The sequence below is a fragment of the Lutra lutra genome, chromosome 8 (assembly GCF_902655055.1).
Source record: "Lutra lutra chromosome 8, mLutLut1.2, whole genome shotgun sequence".
In the NCBI taxonomy this organism is placed as follows: domain Eukaryota; kingdom Metazoa; phylum Chordata; class Mammalia; order Carnivora; family Mustelidae; genus Lutra; species Lutra lutra.
Window position 1 is genome coordinate 57,105,472 of NC_062285.1, and position 18,894 is coordinate 57,124,365.

Consider the following 18,894-nt stretch of genomic DNA (forward strand, 5'->3'; position numbering starts at 1 on the left):
CCGTGGGAATATAAATTGGTATGGCCACTATGGAAAAAAGTATGGCAGTTCCTCAAAATATTAAAAATATAAGTGCCATATAATCCTGCAATCCCATTTCTGGATTTATACCCAAAAATGAAATCACTATCTCCAAGAAATATCTGAATCCCCATGTTTATTGTAGAATTATTCACAATAGTCAAGACATAGAAACAACCTGAGTATCCATAGACAGATGAATGGATAAAGAATATGTAATGTGGGAGTGCCTGGGTGGCTCAATGGCTTAGAGCCTCTGCCTTCAGCTCAGGTCATGATCCCAGGGTCCTGGGATCGAGCCCCGCATCAGGCTCTCTGCTCAGCAGGGAGACTGCTTCCTCCTCTCTCTCTGCCTGCCTTTCTGCTACTTGTGATCTCTGTCTGTCAAATAAATAAAATCTTAAAAAAAAAAAAAAAAAAGATTATGTAATGGGCACACACACACAGAGAAGCATATTATTTACAATATTATTAAATATTTATATATTTATTATATTTTATTGTATATTGTATTGTATACTATATATTTATATTATATATTTTATTGTATTATATAATAAATATTATTTAGGAATATTATTTAGAATATTATTGTTTATAACAAATAATATTTATTATATAAAAAAGAAAGAAATCCTGCCATTTGTGACAACATGGATGGACCATGAAGGTATTACACTGAGTGAAATAAATCAGACAGAAAAAGAAAAATACTGTATAGTATCACTTATATGTGGAATCTAAAAAAGCCAAACTCATAGAAACAGAGTAGAATGGTGGTTGCCAAGGGCTGGGGGTGAGGAAAATGGGGAGATGTTAGTCAAAGTGTACAAACTTCCAGTATAAAGTAAATAAGTTCTGGGGATTTTATGTACAGCATGGTGGCTATAGTTAACAATACTGTATTACATATTATATACTTGAAAATTATTCTACCTCTGAAACCAGTAATACATTATATGTTAATTAATTGAATTTAAATTTAAAAAAAGAAAAAAAAGTTATGTGAAGTGATGGATACACTCGCTAACTAACCTTATCATGGTAAGCATTTTGAAATACACATATATCAAACCATCACATCCTATACCTTAAACTTGCAAAAAGGTATATGTCAATTATATCTCAAAAAAGCTGGGAAAAATAGATTCAAAACTAATTATTTAGGGAAAAAAAAAAGATAAACCATCAGCTAACCAAATCATAGCAGGGGGGAAGGGCAGGTAAAGAGAAAAAGCATAAATGCAAGAAATAGTAAATGAGGATATGTAAATAACAATATCTCTTTGATGCAAAGGAAATTTGCTCAACTCTATGTAAGTAACTGAAACGTTCGATTAAATGGCAAATGCTCTACAAAAAGAAAGATTAGGTAGGGAGAGGGTGATGGACATTGGAGAAGGTATGTGCTATGGTGAGTGCTGTGAAGTGTGTAAACCTGGTGATTCACAGACCTGTACCTCTAGGGCTAATAATACATTATATGTTAATAAAAAACATTTTTTTTAAAAGAAAGATAATTAGAAGAAACAGAAAAACCAAACCAAGGACGACAGTGGGGAGAGGGAGGGACAACAAGATTTAACTAACTAACTAACTAACTAACTAAAACAAGATTTAACTAAAAAGATAAATGAATTCAAGCCCAGATCCAATCACAGGTGACTCTAACCAGAACAATTAAAGCCACATTATTCTTAGCAGGATAACACTACAAGTATTCCAACGACCACAACCACCTCTACTACTTAATGGGTAAGAAGGGATTAGCCGATGGATGTTGATAATAGAAAAAAATAAAATATACAAAAATCAGAAAAGAAGAGACTTATAAGTGTAAACCTGGAAAAGCTATAAGAATCAACTAAAAACTATTACAAAGAATAAGACAATTCAGAAAAGTGGCAGGGCACAAGATTATTATACAAAAACAATAGCTTTCCTATAACACAAAGTTTAACTGATTGGATCATAGAACAAGAGAAGATTTCTGTTACAGTAATAAGCAAAGAGATAAAAGGTTTTGGCAAACAAGTAACATGCAAGAACTATATGAAAAAAAAAAATCACCTAAGTCTCAGTGGCACAAAAGCCTAGAGTAAATCGAAAGACACACCCCATGTTTGGTAGGACAAACTCTATTTTATTAAAGATGTTAATTCTCCGTTTACTCATCTATAAATCTGAGGACAATAAGATTACCCTTTGCGTTCATTTATTTGAAGGGCAAGCAAAAATATTCAGGGAAACTCAGGAAAAAAAAAAACAAAAAACGAAAACAAAACCCTGGTGGCTGGTTAGATCCCTTCCTCACTCCTTACCTGTTCCGGGAAGGAATATGCTCCAGAATGAGCTTTACGCTGGGAGCCTCTTTCACTGAAGAACAGCTGAGAAAGGGCCTTGCAATGGCTCCCTTGACAGGAACTCAAGTCTACCCCCTCCCTCCAGACCCACACCACTTGGCTGGCTTTGGCAGCCCCAGCTCCCTGTGCAGCCCACACCTTCCCACGGACACAATCCTGGGCAGCCTTGAGTCTCTAAGCAGAGATGGAAACTCCGAGTTCCTGAGCGGCCACTCCCCAAGGGGCACTTCAGAGCCCTGGGGGCTCCGGTCCTTACACCATCTGAGAGCTTTGCCACATGTTTGAGAGATACTGTAAGGGATTTCATTGTGCCTTCCACGCCCTCCCCCAAATAAGTCCTAACCCCCAGTAGCTCAGAAAGGGACTTTATTTGAACAGAGTCCTTGCAGGTGTAATTATTTAAGATGATGTCATATTACAGTAGAGTGGGTCCCTGAGCCAATATGACTGTTGTCCTGAGAAGACAGCCATACTGAAGACACAGACAGAAACAAGGAGGTGGCCATGTGAACACAGACGATTGGACTGTCCTGTCTACAGTCCTAGGAGCGAACAAGATTGCTAGCAAGCCACCAGAAGCCAGGAAGAGCCAAGGAAGTGTTCCCCTACACAGGTTTTCAAGGGAGCATGGCCCTGAAGATCTCTCCAGGGCTATGTGACAATGCATTTCTGTTTGAAGGCGCCTCGTTCATGGTGTTTTGTCATCGCAGCCCTTGGAAACTAACACAGACGTCTATGATCGGAATCTGTGCCCTGCACATCAATGGGACAGGAAACCGAGCACCTGGGAGAAAAACAAGGGGGTTTCCTCAGAGGATTCTCACCAGTTCAGCTAGGAGTAGGCTTTCCCAAGCAAGGAGCCCAGGCTGGAGGGACATACCATCAGAGCCCGGCACCACCCCAGCATCTTTGTCCTTTCAAATGCCTCCTGTTCTCCCAGATTCTGCCTAGGGGCTGACTGGTCTGGGCTCCCAGTCCTGTGGGGCCACAAACCTGTGGAGCCAGCCCCGTAAGGGCTCTGTGCTTCCTCAACACTCTTGAGGACAGGGGTCCTGGCAAGGGGGTGGAGCCTCAGGAGACCACAGACCAGACTTCTGGATTGGATTTCGCTGCACACAAGGCCCCAAGCACAAAATCCTGAGGGCCAGCTGGACACATTATTTGTACTCCAAATTGTGAGGGCCACCTGGGTCACACTTATGCCCCTCACTCTCCCTGCGTCTCTCCCACTCACCCACCCGGCAAACTTCTCCTCATTCCTCACCAACCAGGTCATGTCGCCTTCTCCACCAGCAGGTGAAGTTAAGGGCTCCCTCCTTTGTGCCCCCCCTGCCCCCCAGAACTCCGACATATGTTCCTTTGTGACTGTTGTAATTCTGTAATGTTGTATATATTCCAGGGTAAAAGGCAAGAGGAATAAAACCAAGAATCAAGTCCGATGATGTTCTGTCCTGCAGAAAGGCTTACACAAAGAAAGGGGCCGGCTAACGAACCTGGTGGGGAAGGACCACTTGGACAAATAGGGGAGAAAAGCCCCAGGATCAAGACACTAAGGACAAGGAAGAAACGGTTTTTAAGGAGAAAGAGGTCAATGGGATCACTGCAGCAGATGGTGCCGAGGCCACAGGACGGCCCTGTGGTCTCTGTGGCTTGCCTCACTCTCTTTCTTGGAGACTGTAAAGAAATCACAACAGAACAAAAAGAAATGGTTCAGTAGATAGGGACTTCTGTCTTCCACCCCTTCCATGGAGGGGGACCATGTCTTCCATCTTGGCCTCCCTAGCACATGGCACTGTGCTCCGCACTGACAGCACTCTCTACCTTCCACCATGCTTTCAAATGCACTAAGCTTTCCAACTGCAGGTAGAAGTTTAGAACGTTCTTGCTGGTTCCAGGACAAAATCTCTCTCCCGAAGTCATTTTATTTGTAGCTGGTGATCTCCCTCATTAAATGAAGAGTTCCCTGGGAGAAACGCTTGCTCTTTGCCTTCCTCTGGCCCTAACCCCCTTTAACACTGAACTTGCCCTCGGTAAATGCAACCATAGCAGCTGGCCCCGCCACAGTTCCTACTTTCAAGGAAGCATGCTGATAACCCCATTACTTCTCTCTGGTGCTTTCTGGCCCGTGTCTCCTGGGAACCAGGCCACCCAATTTGTTGAATGCCACGTGATTGGCTGCATCCACAGCACATTTTATGGTTTTAACTTAATTTATTATAACATTGTGACGTGAGTCTGTTTTTCGGAAAAACAGGTCACCTCTTAGCATTACTTATTTAGCCATCGGCCCTCTCCTCGTGACAAGGGTGGAACCGTTTTATGTCTCTTTTCTGGTAATTGATAATATTTCCTCCTGGAATAAGAATCAAAAACCTTAATAATGTTCATAGCTTTTGACCCAGCAAGTTCCACTTCTAGAAGGTTACCCTAAGAAAATGGCCAGAGCTGTGCACGAAGGGGGTTTTCAGCAGCACTACTGACATGTGACAGTGGAGGCCCTACAGGGGAATTCAGGTGTAACCTTTCCAAAGCAAACATGAGGGACATGTTCGGCCACAGAACATCAATGGGCCTGGGCCCAAGGTTGTCACAAAGTGAAGAAATGGTGATGTCCCCAGCTGAGCCGGTGCTAACAGGGACTGGGGTGCAGCACACCCTGAGAGGCTTGGAGATAGACCAGACAGTTGACCAGGCTCTTCCCACTCTAGGCTTGGGGTCACCTCGTCTCCCAAGGGCAAGTCCCCCAGTTTCCCTGGTTTCCCGGGTATCTCTAAGCCCTACCAGGGAGATGGCCTGGTTCAAGGGCATCTCATAGGATAAAGTCTAGAAGGACAGGTGATCCATCCCTCCCAATCCAATATGTCCTCACCTCCCCCACTATGAGTCACCACTTGGCTCCCCTTCTGTGCTCCCTAGAGATCCAAAGGCACCATTTTCTAAGTTTTTCTTGGGGGTTTCTCTCTCCCTTCTCCCTGCCAGTCCCGGTTTTCAGTGACCACAGACAGCCCTTTTACTTGCTCCCACTCACAATAAGTTAATTCAGTGCATATACTATTGGTCAGATTCTTTGTGTTGCAAGTAACAAAAACACATTCAAAAAATTTCAACCAAAGGGGCGCCTGGGTGGCTCAGTGGGTCAAGCCTCTGCCTTCAGCTCAGGTCATGATCTCAGGTCCTGGGATCGAGCCCCGCGTCGGGCTCTCTGCTCAGCAGAGAGCCTGCTTCCCCCCGCCCCCGCCTGCCTTTCTACCTACTTGTGGTCTCTGTCAAATAAGTAAATAAAATCTTTAAAAAAAAATTCAACCAAGGGGCACCTGGGTGCCTCAGTGTGTTGAGGCCTCTGCCTTCGGCTCGGGTCATGATCCCAGGGTTCTGGGATCGAGCCCCACATCGGGCTCTCTGCTCGGCAGGGAGCCTGCTTCTCCTCTCTCTCTCTGCCTGACTCTCTGCCTACTTGTGATCTATCTGTCAAATAAATAAATAAAATCTTTAAAATAAAATAAAAAATAAAAAATTTCAACCAAAATAAGAAGAAAAGGAAGGAGGAAGGCAGAAAGGAAGAGAGAGGAAAGAAAAGAAAGTTGCAAAAGGGAGACATCCAGGAATTAATGACTTCAGGCACAGCAGGATCCAGGAATCCAAGATCCATCACTGGAGTCCTCTTGCTCTTTACTTTTATTCTCTGCTTTCTCAGTGTTGGCTTACACTCAGGCTGACTCTCCTTCCTCGTGCTATGGCCAAGCTAGCCATTAGCAGCTCTCAACTGACATCCCTTTCCCAGCTAACAATCCTATATTAGTCCTGAGGGTGGGAGATAGGAAGTGTGGGCAGGGGGAGGGGTCCTTTTTTTTCCCCATGCTAATTCTAGGAAATACCTCAGAGAAGGCTCTGAGGAGTCCAGCTTGGGGACGGTGCCTAACCCTGAACTGCTTGTGGCTGAAGGATCACAGGTGCACTCTTGGTGCTGGGGAGTGCTTTGGGCCTCATCTGAACTTCATGGATGAAGAACCAAAGGGAGGTAGTCCCCTGATGCTCTGCTAGATAAGGAAGGTGGTTCTTTACACTTGACCGTCCCCATCCCTGTGTGTCCTCGTGCATAGTTAAGCTCCCCAGTCTCTCCAACATCTGGTCTGGAGTCAACTTCCAGAGATTGACAATGTTAAACTCAGCAGACACCCCCAGGTTCCAAAGCTGTCCTCAGGTTCCAGGCAGCTCCCCACATCAGCTTTGTGTCTGTTCTTAGAGAAACGGCAACAGTGGCTAAGCAGCGAGAGTCCTGACTTTCGTTCATAAGTCAGGCTTCACCCTGAGTCAAGTCCTTCTCCCTTATCTACCGGAAGGCCTGTGGCAGGCCCTGGGCAGAAAGGGGGACTCCCAGGCCCTGCAGATGTGGCTGGCATGCGTCATCGTTGTAGCCTGTGTCCTGACCGGGGTCTGCATCTGCCCAGAGGAAGGGGGCCCTTTGGACGATTTCGACAGCTTTCAAGAAATCCTCAGGCTTCTGACAGGCTAACAGCCTCTCACATGAGGCACAGGGACAGATAAGGGGTTCTTGCCGCAAGGCTGACACAGGAAGAATTTCAAGGCTTGGACTTAGACCCGAGTGGCATGGACTGGGTATCAGCATGATCGCTTTATGAGATCTTTGCTGTTCCTGGGTGTGATGTGGCTGGGGTAGCAAGGTAATGAACCCACAGTCCTATGCTGCTCTGGTCTGGACACCTTGCTCCCGGTTGACTGCCAATGCCTCCAGACTCTGGAGTGGGGTGTTTCTCTGTGAACGGACGCCCAAGGCTGCAGGGAGTGGCAGTCACCACGCGCCCCCCATACCCCGGCACCTGGCATGTGCCTTTGTCTCATTTCCATCCTGGGCCCAGCCTTCAGCAGCTTTTTTTTTTTCAGGAGTAAACCAAAATGAAAGAACTTTGAACTGGATCCAAGTGGTCATTCTTGCCCATCCTCAAGCCCAGACCAGACTTTGTGGTTCAGTCAAGTTCATGGAGCTGCAAGGCTCCTGCCCAAGCTCTGAAAGTGAGTAAATAAAACTTTCAGGTGGAGTTACAGGGTCACACCAAGAAAGCTACACATGGGCTCCACTCAACCTTCTACTCAGGCTTATAGAATGCTTTAGTAGAGTTCGGTGGCTCTCCTTGGTGGCAGACAGGCGTGGCCTTAGGGGCCTCTGTTGTTGCTGTTGAACCTGGAGTGTCTGTCCTCTCTGAGCAAGTTAGTGATCTGTATATGTAATCTCATTTAGATTTCCCAGCTGACCCCCATCATCTCTGAGGTGAAGCAGGGTGCCTGCTTTATAGAATTGCCGGCTACCGAGGGACCTCATGCAATCACTCTCGGAGTCTGTCCTTTGACTGGAGGGAGTTCTATGAGGGCCTCTGCGCCCCGTATACTGAGATGTCCCTCTTCACAACAGAGTCGTGGGGTGACCCAGGCGAAGTGACTTGGCTCCTCTAGACCATTCCCTGGACTCAAACTCCCTGCTTCCAAGGGCAAGAATGCATGGGCTCCAGCTGCGGGACCTATCCCTCTGCAAGGTCTCAGAGAAGCTGCTCACGTGGGCAGCAGGCCACAGTTCCCATTCAAACATGGCTTTCTGGGTCACTTCTAAGGTTCTTTGACTCCCCAGGTAGGATTGTTTCCCCTGTTGCATTCTGAGTACTGTAGAAAATTCTAGTTCTGGTAGACTCAAAGCAAAATCTTAAAGCCCTTAGAGAAGATCCGAGCCCCTGTACGCTGGTGCCCCCTGTCTTCCCCCGATCCAGTCAGCCCACTGCGCTCTGTCCCATTAAGAGATGCCAGCGTGGGGTGGACCTCGTGAGAAATAGAAGCTCTAGCTCAGCACTGTCCCCAGGTTCTGTTGTCCTTCTGCTCCATCCTGTCACTGTGTGGGCTTAATATTCTCAGGGAGGGGGGCGCCTGGGTGGTTCAGTGGGTTAAGCCACTGCCTTCAGCTCAGGTCATGATCCCAGGTCCTGGGTTCGAGCCCCACATCGGGCTTTCTGCTCAGCAGGGAGCCTGCTTCCTCCTCTCTCTCTGCCTGCCTCTCTGCTTACTTGTGATTTCTCTCTGTCAAATAAATAAATAAAATCTTAAAAAAATATATTCTCAGGGAGGCTTCTGAGGGGCTTATTCTTGAGTCTGGTTTTTGTTTTGTTTTGTTTTGTTTTGAAGGAGTGAAAGCTTTCTCAGAGGTCCCCAGCAGACACTCTTCTTTGCCCATCCCTGGCAAGGAGAATGGGATCACCATGTTGAACTTCGATTAATCGCCCAGGGACCAATAAATGCCAAGGGGTAAGCGCCCCTGACCACTCCAGCCTTATGAGATGTTATGATTTATAAAAAATATATATTTGGTCTTCACCCATGGTTCCTGGCTCACAGCTCCCCAAACCCTTGCCATTTCTGGAAGTGTGGAGAGCTTAAAGGTGTCTCTTGTGTTATGTTAAAAAGGTGACTTTTGGACCGCACCTAAAAATGGGGGCTGGTTGCCAGGGGAGCCAACCATGTGATCAGGAGGGTTAGAACCTTCAGTCCTACCTTATGACCTCCAGGGAGCAGGAGATGGACTGGAGATTAAATCATTTCGTCAAGGGTTGGTGATTTTCAATGAATCATGCCTATGTAATGAAGCCTACATAGGAACTCAAAAGGACAAGGTCCAGAGAGCTTCCACGTTGCCAAACACATGATTTGGGGAGAGGGACATGCCTGGAAAGGACTTGGAAGCTCCATATCTCTTCCCACATACCTTTCCCTATGCATCTCTTCCTTCTGGCTATTCCTAAATTAGATCCTTATATCATAAACCAGTAATCTAGTAAGCAAAATGATTTTCTGTGAGCTGTTCTAGCAAATTAATCGAATCCAAAAAGGGGGTCTTGGGAACCTCTGACTTATAACCAGTCTATCAGAAGCATAGGTAACCATATGGGCTTGCAACTGGCATTTGAATTGGAGGCAGGGGCTTCACACATGCACACATGTATGCAAGCATGTCAGAAGTGGGTCCAGAACTTAATTTACCTTGAACTTTAGAACATGAGTGTTCCTCAGAATATTGAATGCCAGGACAGGACAGCACATGACAGAGCCCGTCGGGGTCCTAAAACTCCATCCCCAGCTCCCTACAGAGTTGATGCTTCTATTCTCGAGACGTGCTTGTTTTGTACCTGGTAAACCTGGAGTAGTTTTCATACACCTCCGAGAACAACTGAACCCCAGGATATTTTAAGTCTTGATAATTCATGAGTGGAGCCAGTATCTTTTCGAAGTTCAAGTTCACCCTTTGTTGTGGCAAAAATACCTGTCACTTCTTACTGTAATATGGCAGAATGGGGAGACCTCAAGGCACCACTTTGGGTGTGCCTTCTCCTGGTAGCATAAGATATGAAGGAGTTCATTCCTGTTCTTCTAAGGTTCTGGTAACATCATTAGGTCATGGATATGAACTAGATTATCCACATCCCACACTGCCTTTACCATGGAGTGGTTAAAGGGATCAGGGGTCCCTAAGATGTTCTGGAGCATTCCTTCCAGTTGTTAAGACACCATGGACAAGTAAGAATGTGTTTTTTCTTTCCCTCACTAAGCATAGATTTTTCTTGATACCATGCCTCATCAAATACCAACTCCCTGCTGGAAGTAGGTCCACCTCTGAGAAAACCTATGCACCTCCCTACTGTGTCCAACTGTTACACCCACTACTTCTGGGGAGTTTCCAGAGCCCATATTGCTAATCAGTAGTTCTTCAAAGAGCTTCTGTAAATCTCTAATTTTTAACAATAAAAGCTATTTTAACCTGCTTTCAGCAAATATGAGCCACAGTCCTTTCAGAGAGAAAACGTTACTCTGGTTTAGGGCTTCCTTTTCAGTCTCTCCTCCTGATCTCTGGGTGGTTAGAAATTGCTGGAATCAAAGCCCTCTGGATTCATCTGCTGGTCCAGGTAGAAAAAACCCAGGTGAGAGCAGAAGGGTGGTGCTTGGCTCCATGTGGCCTCTGTCCCCTCTACCTACCACATCTGGGAAGGAAGGACCACTTCATACCTACATACTGCCTTTGGAGGGTGCTACATTTTGTAAGGGCTGGATTTAAAAATCAGACATCTGGTAGCTGGAAGAACCAGGATTCAACCTAGGTCTTGCTCCAAAACTGTTTTCACTTTGCCACAATTATATGTTGTTGATATGTCTGTCCACTTAGAAAACCCAAGAGAATCAATTAAAAACCTGTCAGAGGGTCACCTGGGTGGCTCAGTGGGTTAAGCCTCTGCCTTCAGCTCAGGTCATGATCTCAAGGTCCTGGGATCAGACCCGAATTAGGCTCTCTGCTCAGTAGGGAACCTGCTTCCCTCTCCTTCTCTGCCTGCCTCTCTGCCTACTTGTGATCTCTGTCAAGTAAGTAAATAAAATCTTTAAAATAAAAAAAAATCTATCAGAGCCACAAAGGCAGCTCAGTAAGTTGACTGCTTTTAAAATAACTTTAACCATTTCAGACAATATAATGAAATAATTTGCCACTTAAGGTACCCACTAAAATCAGGGTGACTCCTTCTCTGGGCTATGTTTCTAGAAAGACTCAAAATAAACCAGTAACAGGGATGCCTGGATGGCTCAGTCGGCTCAGGTTATGATCCCAGTGTCCTGGGATTGAGCCCAGCATCCAGCTCCTTGCTCAGCGGGAAGCCTGCTTCTCCCTCTGCCTGCCGCTCCCCTACTTGTGCTCTCTCACTCTCTGACAAATAAATAAATAAATAAATAAATAAAATCTTTTTAAAAAGAGAGAGAGAGAGAAGAAAAGAAACCATTAACAGTGGCTGGCCCTCGGGAGGAAAAAAACTAAGTGACTGGAAATGGGAGTAGGAAGAAGACTTACACCTCACTAGTCAACATTTGATTGTTTTGCCGTATGTACATGTTGTCTATTGAAAATCAAAATTCTGTGGGATTAATAAGCAGTGAGGCAAAAAGTTCAGGATATCGGGGCACCTGGTTGGCTTAGTCTAAGGAGTATGCAACTCTGAATCTCAGGGTCCTAGGTTCGAGCCCCACCTTAGGTGTAGAGATTACTAAAAAAAATAAAATAAATATTTAAAAAATTTTTTAGAAAGTTCCGGATATTAACAGGACATGAAACATCAAGACATTAGAACAAGTCTCAATCATTTTCAACCTAAAATTATATTAAACAACACTCAAATGCTATCGGGTAGCATTTCAACCCCCTTAATGAAATTCACTGTTTTTTTAAAATATCTAAGAAGATAGAAACCTCTTCTCCTGTGTTTTAGGGATAGATTAACAAAGGTTTTACTGTTACCTGGAGGATAGTTTGCTCTGGGGGATAGTTTATTACTCCTGTTACTACTTTACTCTGGGTAAAATGACTGTCAGGTTACAAATACCTCTGTCTTACCCCTATTACCTCTGTATCACAAGGTTCAAGGTGCATATCTCTTTTTTTTTTTTTAAAGATTTTATTTATTTATTTGACAGAGAGAAATCACAAGTAGGCAGAGAGGCAGACAGAGAGAGAGGAGGAAGCAGGCTCCCTGCTGAGCAGAAAGCCCGATGCGGGGCTCGAACCCAGGACCTGGGATCATGACCTGAGCCGAAGGCAGCGGCCCAACCCACTGAGCCACCCAGGCGCCCCTTTTTTTTTTTTTTTTTTTAAGAAAAGCTGTTAAACAATAAGATAATATTAATTTGGGGCAGAAAGAGTTCTTGCAGTAAAACCTTACGAGCATTTAGGTACTTTATTCTTTCCAATTATTAAAGTTCTCTCTTGCAAAAGGTACACATAGATCCTGGACATCCCGAGTGCTTTTAAAGAGAAGAGTGTGTAGTCACAGTTTGCCAATCCTACGTGATTTTCCAAGGAAGGAAAAACTATTCATTGTAACATAGAAGGTGGCTTCTGTTATACAGAAGGAAACTGACCAAGCGTCCCCTGGAATAGATAATATGTACATCAGCAACTAAAATATAAAAGACCAAGAAATCATTTTAAGAACTGTGCAGACTGGGGTGGGAAAACACCAGAAAAAAAAAAAAAAAAATCTGAGTGTCATAAAATAGGGCCTTGAATAAATGGAGGGACTTACAGAAAGTAATGGCAAAGGGGCGCCTGGGTGGCTCAGTGGGTTAAAGCCTCTGCCTTCACTCGGGTCATGATCCCAGGGACCTGGGATCGAGCCCCATATCGGGCTCTCTGCTCAGCCCGATGCTGTCAAATAAATAAATAAATAAATAAAAGTAACGGCAAAGACCTCAGACCCCGGTATCACAGGCACCTGCTGAGCTTATGAACTGCTCATTTGTAAAAATGAGGGGGTTCCTCGTACCCTCTACAGCAAAGAACAGAGAGGGGACAGAGAGGGGACACTGTTACCTGTGATGTAGTCTGTGGTGTGCTAGGTTTCACAGAGGCTAAAGATGCCAGCATTTTCTGCAATAAATGGAGCAGAAGCCTGGACAGGTTGGGCCTAAACCTGGAACAAGCTGTATTTTCTTCCTTTTTTTTTTTTAATATTTTATTTATTTATTTGACAGACAGAGATTACAAGTAGGCAGAGAGGCGGGCAGAGAGAGAGAGAGAGGAGGAAGCAGGCTCCCCGCTGAGCAGAGAGCCCGATGTGGGGCTTGATCCCAGGACCCCAAGATCATGACCTGAGCCGAAGGCAGAGGCTTAACCCACTGAGCCACCCAGGCACCCCAAGCTGTATTTTCTAGCAGATTCTTCATACTTGCCCAATGTCCACAGTCTCACCTGATGCAGGGCTGATATATTAGTCAGGTTCTCTAGAGAAACAGAACAAGATATACAAAAAGAGAGAGAGAAATTTATTTTAAGGAATTGGCTCATGTAACTGTGGGGGCAGGCAAGTCAGAAACCCACAGGGCAGGCCAGCAGACTGGAAACTCAAGCAAGGTTTCTGGAGGCAGAGCTGATTCTTCCCAGGAAAACCTAGGTTTTGCATTTGCAGCCTTCAACTGATTGGATGAAACCCACTCATACCAGAGAGGAGAATCTGCTTTACTTAATAGATGTTAATGACATCCACAAATACCTTCACAGCAACATCTAGACTAGTGTTTGACTGAACAATTGGGCACCACAGCCCAGTCAGGTTGACACAGAAAGTAGTCATCACAGCCTCTTCCCAATACAAGTGGGTCTCCTGGACCCACCACTCAGTCATCACCTCATTCAAATTATGACATCATCAATTTAAGATACATCCTGGTTTATGGGCATCTGGGTAGCTCAGTTGATTAAGCATCTGATTCTTGATTTCGGCTCAGGTCATAATCTCAGGATCGGGAGATCAAGCCCTACATCGGGCTTGCGGTTGGCTGGGAGTCTGCTTGAGATTATCTCCCTCTCCCTCCGCCCCTCGCCACCCAGCTCTCTCTCTCTCTCTCTCTCTCTCTCTATCTTAAAAAAAAGTAGATCCTGATCTCAGAAATGTTAAAAAGTGAAAAAAATGTGCATCTCAGAATTGATGAAAAATACATATGTGCATGTGAATTATATATACATAGAAAAAAACAGAACATATTACATTTAGGTATCCTAATTATGAATAGCTTATTTTTTGCCTTTGTAATTTTTCTGTGTTTTCTAAATTTTATATGTTGGACATACGACATTTGAATAATTAGAGAAAACAATACATACTATATTACCCACCCGTCCAACTCTTCTAATCCTTCTCTCTCATATGCCCTGCTCCATTGTCATCAGGTTCTTTGCCCAGCCCCCAATCTCAGGCCATGCTGAGCGAATGGGAGCCTGAGGGAAAAGGAAACTGGCTTTGGTGCAAGCAAACTTATCAGTGATGTTTTCAAAATCTAATGCCTTGCTTATTCCACTTCCCCCTGAGAAACTGTCATTTTTTTTAAAGATTTTATTTATTTATTTGACAGAGAGAGATCACAAGTAGGCAGAGAGAGAGGGAGGAAGCAGGCTTCCTGCCGAGAAGAGAGCCCAAACACGGGGTGGGGGGGCCTCCCAGGACCCCCGAGATCATGACCTACCCAAAGGCAGAGGCTTTAACCCACTGAGACACCCAGCCACCCCAAGAGACTGTCATGTTTGACAATTTCTTTTGACCAGGGGATCATCTCAAATAAATTTTAATTAACTTCCACTGAAGTGAGATCATAGTAAATTCTCTTTTGGTATAAATTAAATATTTAAACTGAAAATTATGTGAGTTTTAACACACTACTTCACAATTTTTCAATGATTTTAATGTTCTAGAAAAAATAACACTGAAAAATATATTTTAAAATATGTATGGGGCACGTGCGCCTTTTCCTTCTGCCTTGTGAGCAAAGAGTCTCTTAGGATCTGCATAGTGAAAAGAAGCCTGGGCAGACACCATCTCCACAGCCATGGGCAGCATTTTATAGCACGATATACACAGGTCTTTGGCTTTATTTGATAAAGTTTTATACAGAAGAGAGAAGATAGGGTATCTTTTCTTTAAGAGCTTTTTATCAAGAATTTGGTTGGGAGTGGGAAGAAAGGGTTGTTAAAGGATAAACTGAAATTTTCTGCAATATTAAGCTGGTGCTTTGGGGCTCCTGGGTGGCTCAATCACTGGGCGTCTGCCTTCGGCTCAGGTCATGATCCCGGGGTCCTGGAATCGAGCCCCGCACTGGGCTCCCTGCTGGGCAGGAACCCTGCTTCTCTCTCTCCCACTCCCCCTACATGAGTTCCCTCTCTTGCTGTGTCTCTCTCTGTCAAATAAATAAATAAAATATTTTTTTTAAAATCTGGTGCTTACTAAGAATAAATAATTATTTTAAAATTTCTAATGTTTCAAAAAAAACAATTGTTGATATTTTGTCCAAGACACATTTTTTGCATTACTTTGGGTATATTAAAATATTACACTAAATATTACTTGATTACTGAGATTTTCAGTGTCCCCTTCAATTCTGCACCTAAGGCTAATACCTCACTCACTTTACCCTAGTCCTAGATCTTTTTACATTTTTTTCCTGTCTCACTAACAAAGTTCATTTTTTATAAAACTGTTTTGTAAAATGGTTTGTGTACATGTGTACATTTATCAGCCTCCCTTCCCATACTGTGGGTGTCCTGAACAGAGAGATGGGCTTATTTACCATTGTATCTCTGTGTCCTACCCCATACAGATGCTGGCATGTGGGTAAGCTTCCCTGTCGCTAATGGTAGAACAAGAAGAAGGAAAACACCTAATGATAATGGCTAACATTCTAATATTGACTGAGTACTTATTGTGTGCCAGGCATTGGGTTAAACATTTTACTTATTTAATCTAACAGCTCAATAATAAAAATAATATTTATACCCATTTTACAGGTAAGGAAATTGAGGCACACCGAGGTGAGTGAATTGTAATGCATGAGGTAGATTATGGCAGAACTTGGGTCAGCTCCGCTTGGGTTCCTAAAACATTTTTTGCCTTAAGGGTTTCTCTTTGGGGCCTGAGAGAAATTCGATGAGAAGGAGGAAGGGGAAATGTGGGTAAAAGAAAAGAAACAGATGTCATAGGAGAACCAAATTATCGCACTTTCACATCAGTTATCTGCTCATGCTTTACAACAACACTAGGCATCATTAACCTCACTTTCCAGATAAGAAAGGGGACTGAGAGAAACTCAAGGAAAGCATTCAGTTCCTTCTGCTGGCTGGCCACCTGCGGGTGGCGGAGGTGGGGCAGCATGATAGCTAGAGGGGCGGGCTATCGGGCAGGCCAGCTGTATCCCCACAACCACCTGCCTGGAAAACTCACGGCAGCTTCCTCTGTAAACTTTGTCTACTGAGTGGAGGCAGCATCTCTGCCTAATGGGCAAGTCTCCCTCCTTCTGCCCCATCTAGAGTTGGGCGTCCCCTCCTCTGGGACTACATGTGGCAGGAAGAGACTTGATAAGGACCAAGGCTGATGTCAATAGCCTTACAGAGCGGCCCTTGTCTCACGTGCTTTGACCGATCTGTTCCCCACCACGTTTCCTGCCTTATGGGGAAACCCCCTAAAGCACACTGATGTAAAAGGCGAGACTCAGAACACTGAGACACAAAATCTAAAACAACCAAGAAATAAAAATAAGACTTTGAGAAAACATTGAAATGCACAGGACTTCTCGAGGAGAAAGGAATTCAGGCATGTTCTGCAGAAGAACTTAATGATGGGAAAGGTTTCGGTCATGCATATGCACAGATGATTTCTGGAGAGGACTAAACATCTAGGAAGGGAGAAAATGTCTCTTCCTTTTTACAGTGCTTGAAAAAAATTTTAACCACATGCCTATATAACTTCTTCAATTCAAGAAGACTATTATTTTTAAGTGGCTTCCCACCAGTGACAGGCTGATGTCACCATTGTGCTGTGGCTCACCTCCAGACCTTCCTGGAGTGGAGGGCAGGGAGCCCAAACTGTCCTTCCAGCTAGCAGACAGCTCGGTGTATGACACATCAGGGGCGGGTCACATATCCTGCATTCTATATGCACCTCCAAATTAGGCAGCTAATTATTCTAAGGACTCAAAGTCATGTTTAAAATTTGAGTCAGCTGAAGTGAAATGAGATGAGTAATTTGCTTCTGGAACGTGGAGCACACAACCCAGACAGATGCAGCTTCCTTGAGAACCCGGACACCACCCTCTCGGGAACCCCAGGCTAGGGTTGGTGGTCATGACTCTGCCATGACCTGGGGAAGAACAGAGGCTGAGTCCAGCCTCCCCTGTCACCCTCAGGTCAAGATGGGTCCTGACTAAGGCTCACGGGCCGGGTGGGGATCACACAACCCCAAGGGTCCTAGAGGCGAGTTGGAGGAAGGGCAGAGCAAAGACGGAAGGCTCAGACCATGCAGGAGTGTCTAGCCCCCAGGAAGCGAAAACAGGTGCAGCAGCCCACAATCTTCCAAAGGAAATGCCCTCCGTCTGAGTAAGACAGCTGTTGAAAAGGCCCGCGACAAGAATGGAAGCAGCTGGAGCTGTGAGGGTCTGTAACGGGGCTAAAAGGGAGGATCCGGGTAAATTCTGGAGAAGGTCTCTCTCTTCAGGAGTTTACACCCCAGAGAGAGTCTAGTGTGAAAGCAAGGGAGCTGGGGGTGGCGTGGAGGGATTGGCGTTATGGACACCTGTCTTTTCTCCTCCTTTGAGGAGAGTCTGTCCTTCCAGGCCCCTTGATCTAGGGTAGCCAGGCAAGGTCTTCTCCTGGCTCCACCGGCCTGCCTCCTCTCTCCAGACTCCGTCACCAGAAAACCTCTGGCTTTCTGAATAAACAGCTCAATCCTACCTCGGGGTCCCAGATTAGAAAATAAGATTACTGGGACGCCTGGGTGGCTCAGTTGGTTAAGCAGCTGCCTTCGGCTCAGGTCATGATCCCAGCATCCTGGGATCGAGTCCCGCATCGGGCTCCTTGCTCAGCAGGGAGCCTGCTTCTCCCTCTGCCTCTGCCTGCCATTCTGTCTGCCTGTGCTCGCTCTCTCTCCCTCTCTCTCTGACAAATAAATAAAATCTTAAAAAAAAAAAAAAAAAAAGAAAATAAGATTACTTCCCTGAGGCCAACTGTGGAGCCCCCAGTTGGCTTCTCTGCCCTTCCCAGTTCATGTGAGGGCAGTCTCCGGGCTCAAATTTACCCACCCACACACGCGCACCCACGTCTTAGAGACTTAGAAATACACGTGCATTTAATAACGCAAAAAGGAAAACCGAATCAGTGGTCTAAACTTCTACCATAGAAAATTTCCAAATTGCCATCTACTTGTAGTCACCCCCGTTACTTCTCTAGGACTGAGATAAGGATCTAAAAGATGACATCCCAGAACTGTGGAGCCGGAGAGAAGCGGTGGGCAGCCCGAGGCTATGGCGGGAGGCTTCAGAGCCCGGGCTTCGGCACTGAATTTACTGATTCTAATTCTAGCCCTGCCACTACCCGTTCAGTGGTTCTCAAAGTTGAGCAGGTACCAGGATCACTCGGAGCTCTTTTAACAATGCACATTGCTGGGCCCCATCCCCAGAGTTTCGTATTATTCAGATCTGGGTTGCGGCCCAACCATCTACGGTTCTAGCAATCAGATGGTAATGATGCCGCTGCTGGTCCGGGAACCACACCTAAAGCCATACTCTAGCTGTGCGCTCAGCGGTCCCCCATGCATATTCTGCCTAACAACCGTAGTGTTTGCTGGGCCCGGGGGTATACTCGAGACCTGGCAGACGAAGCCCTTCTTTGGGTCCGCGGCACGCAGGTGCCACCTGCTCTCGTCGTCGGATGGGTGGGGAGGAGTCATTTGCCCAAGACCACCCCGCCAGTGAGAAGCAAACTTGGGACGCAGCCCCGGGGCTTCTCACCCGCCGGCCGCCTTCCTCCCCTCCAGCGCCGCTGCCCTGCGGCTTGGAGAGCTCTGAGCCCGCGCGCCGCGCGCCGCCCGCCGCCCGCCGCGGTTCCCTGCACACGCTGCTCCGCGCCGCCCGCGGCTGGGCTTAAAAACTCTCGTCTTTG

At 45.6% G+C, this 18,894-nt stretch overlaps 1 protein-coding gene across 1 annotated transcript in view; it reads right to left on the reverse strand.

The window, feature by feature from the left end:
• SLC4A8 (solute carrier family 4 member 8) overlaps positions 1 to 18,875 on the reverse strand; it is a 102,162-nt gene extending 83,287 nt beyond the window's left edge. Inside the window, exon 1 of the mRNA XM_047740666.1 lies at positions 18,717 to 18,875. The gene's annotated coding sequence lies outside the window, so the exon portion shown is untranslated. The remainder of the gene's footprint in view (positions 1 to 18,716) is intronic.
• Between the last annotated feature and the right edge of the window lie 19 nt (positions 18,876 to 18,894).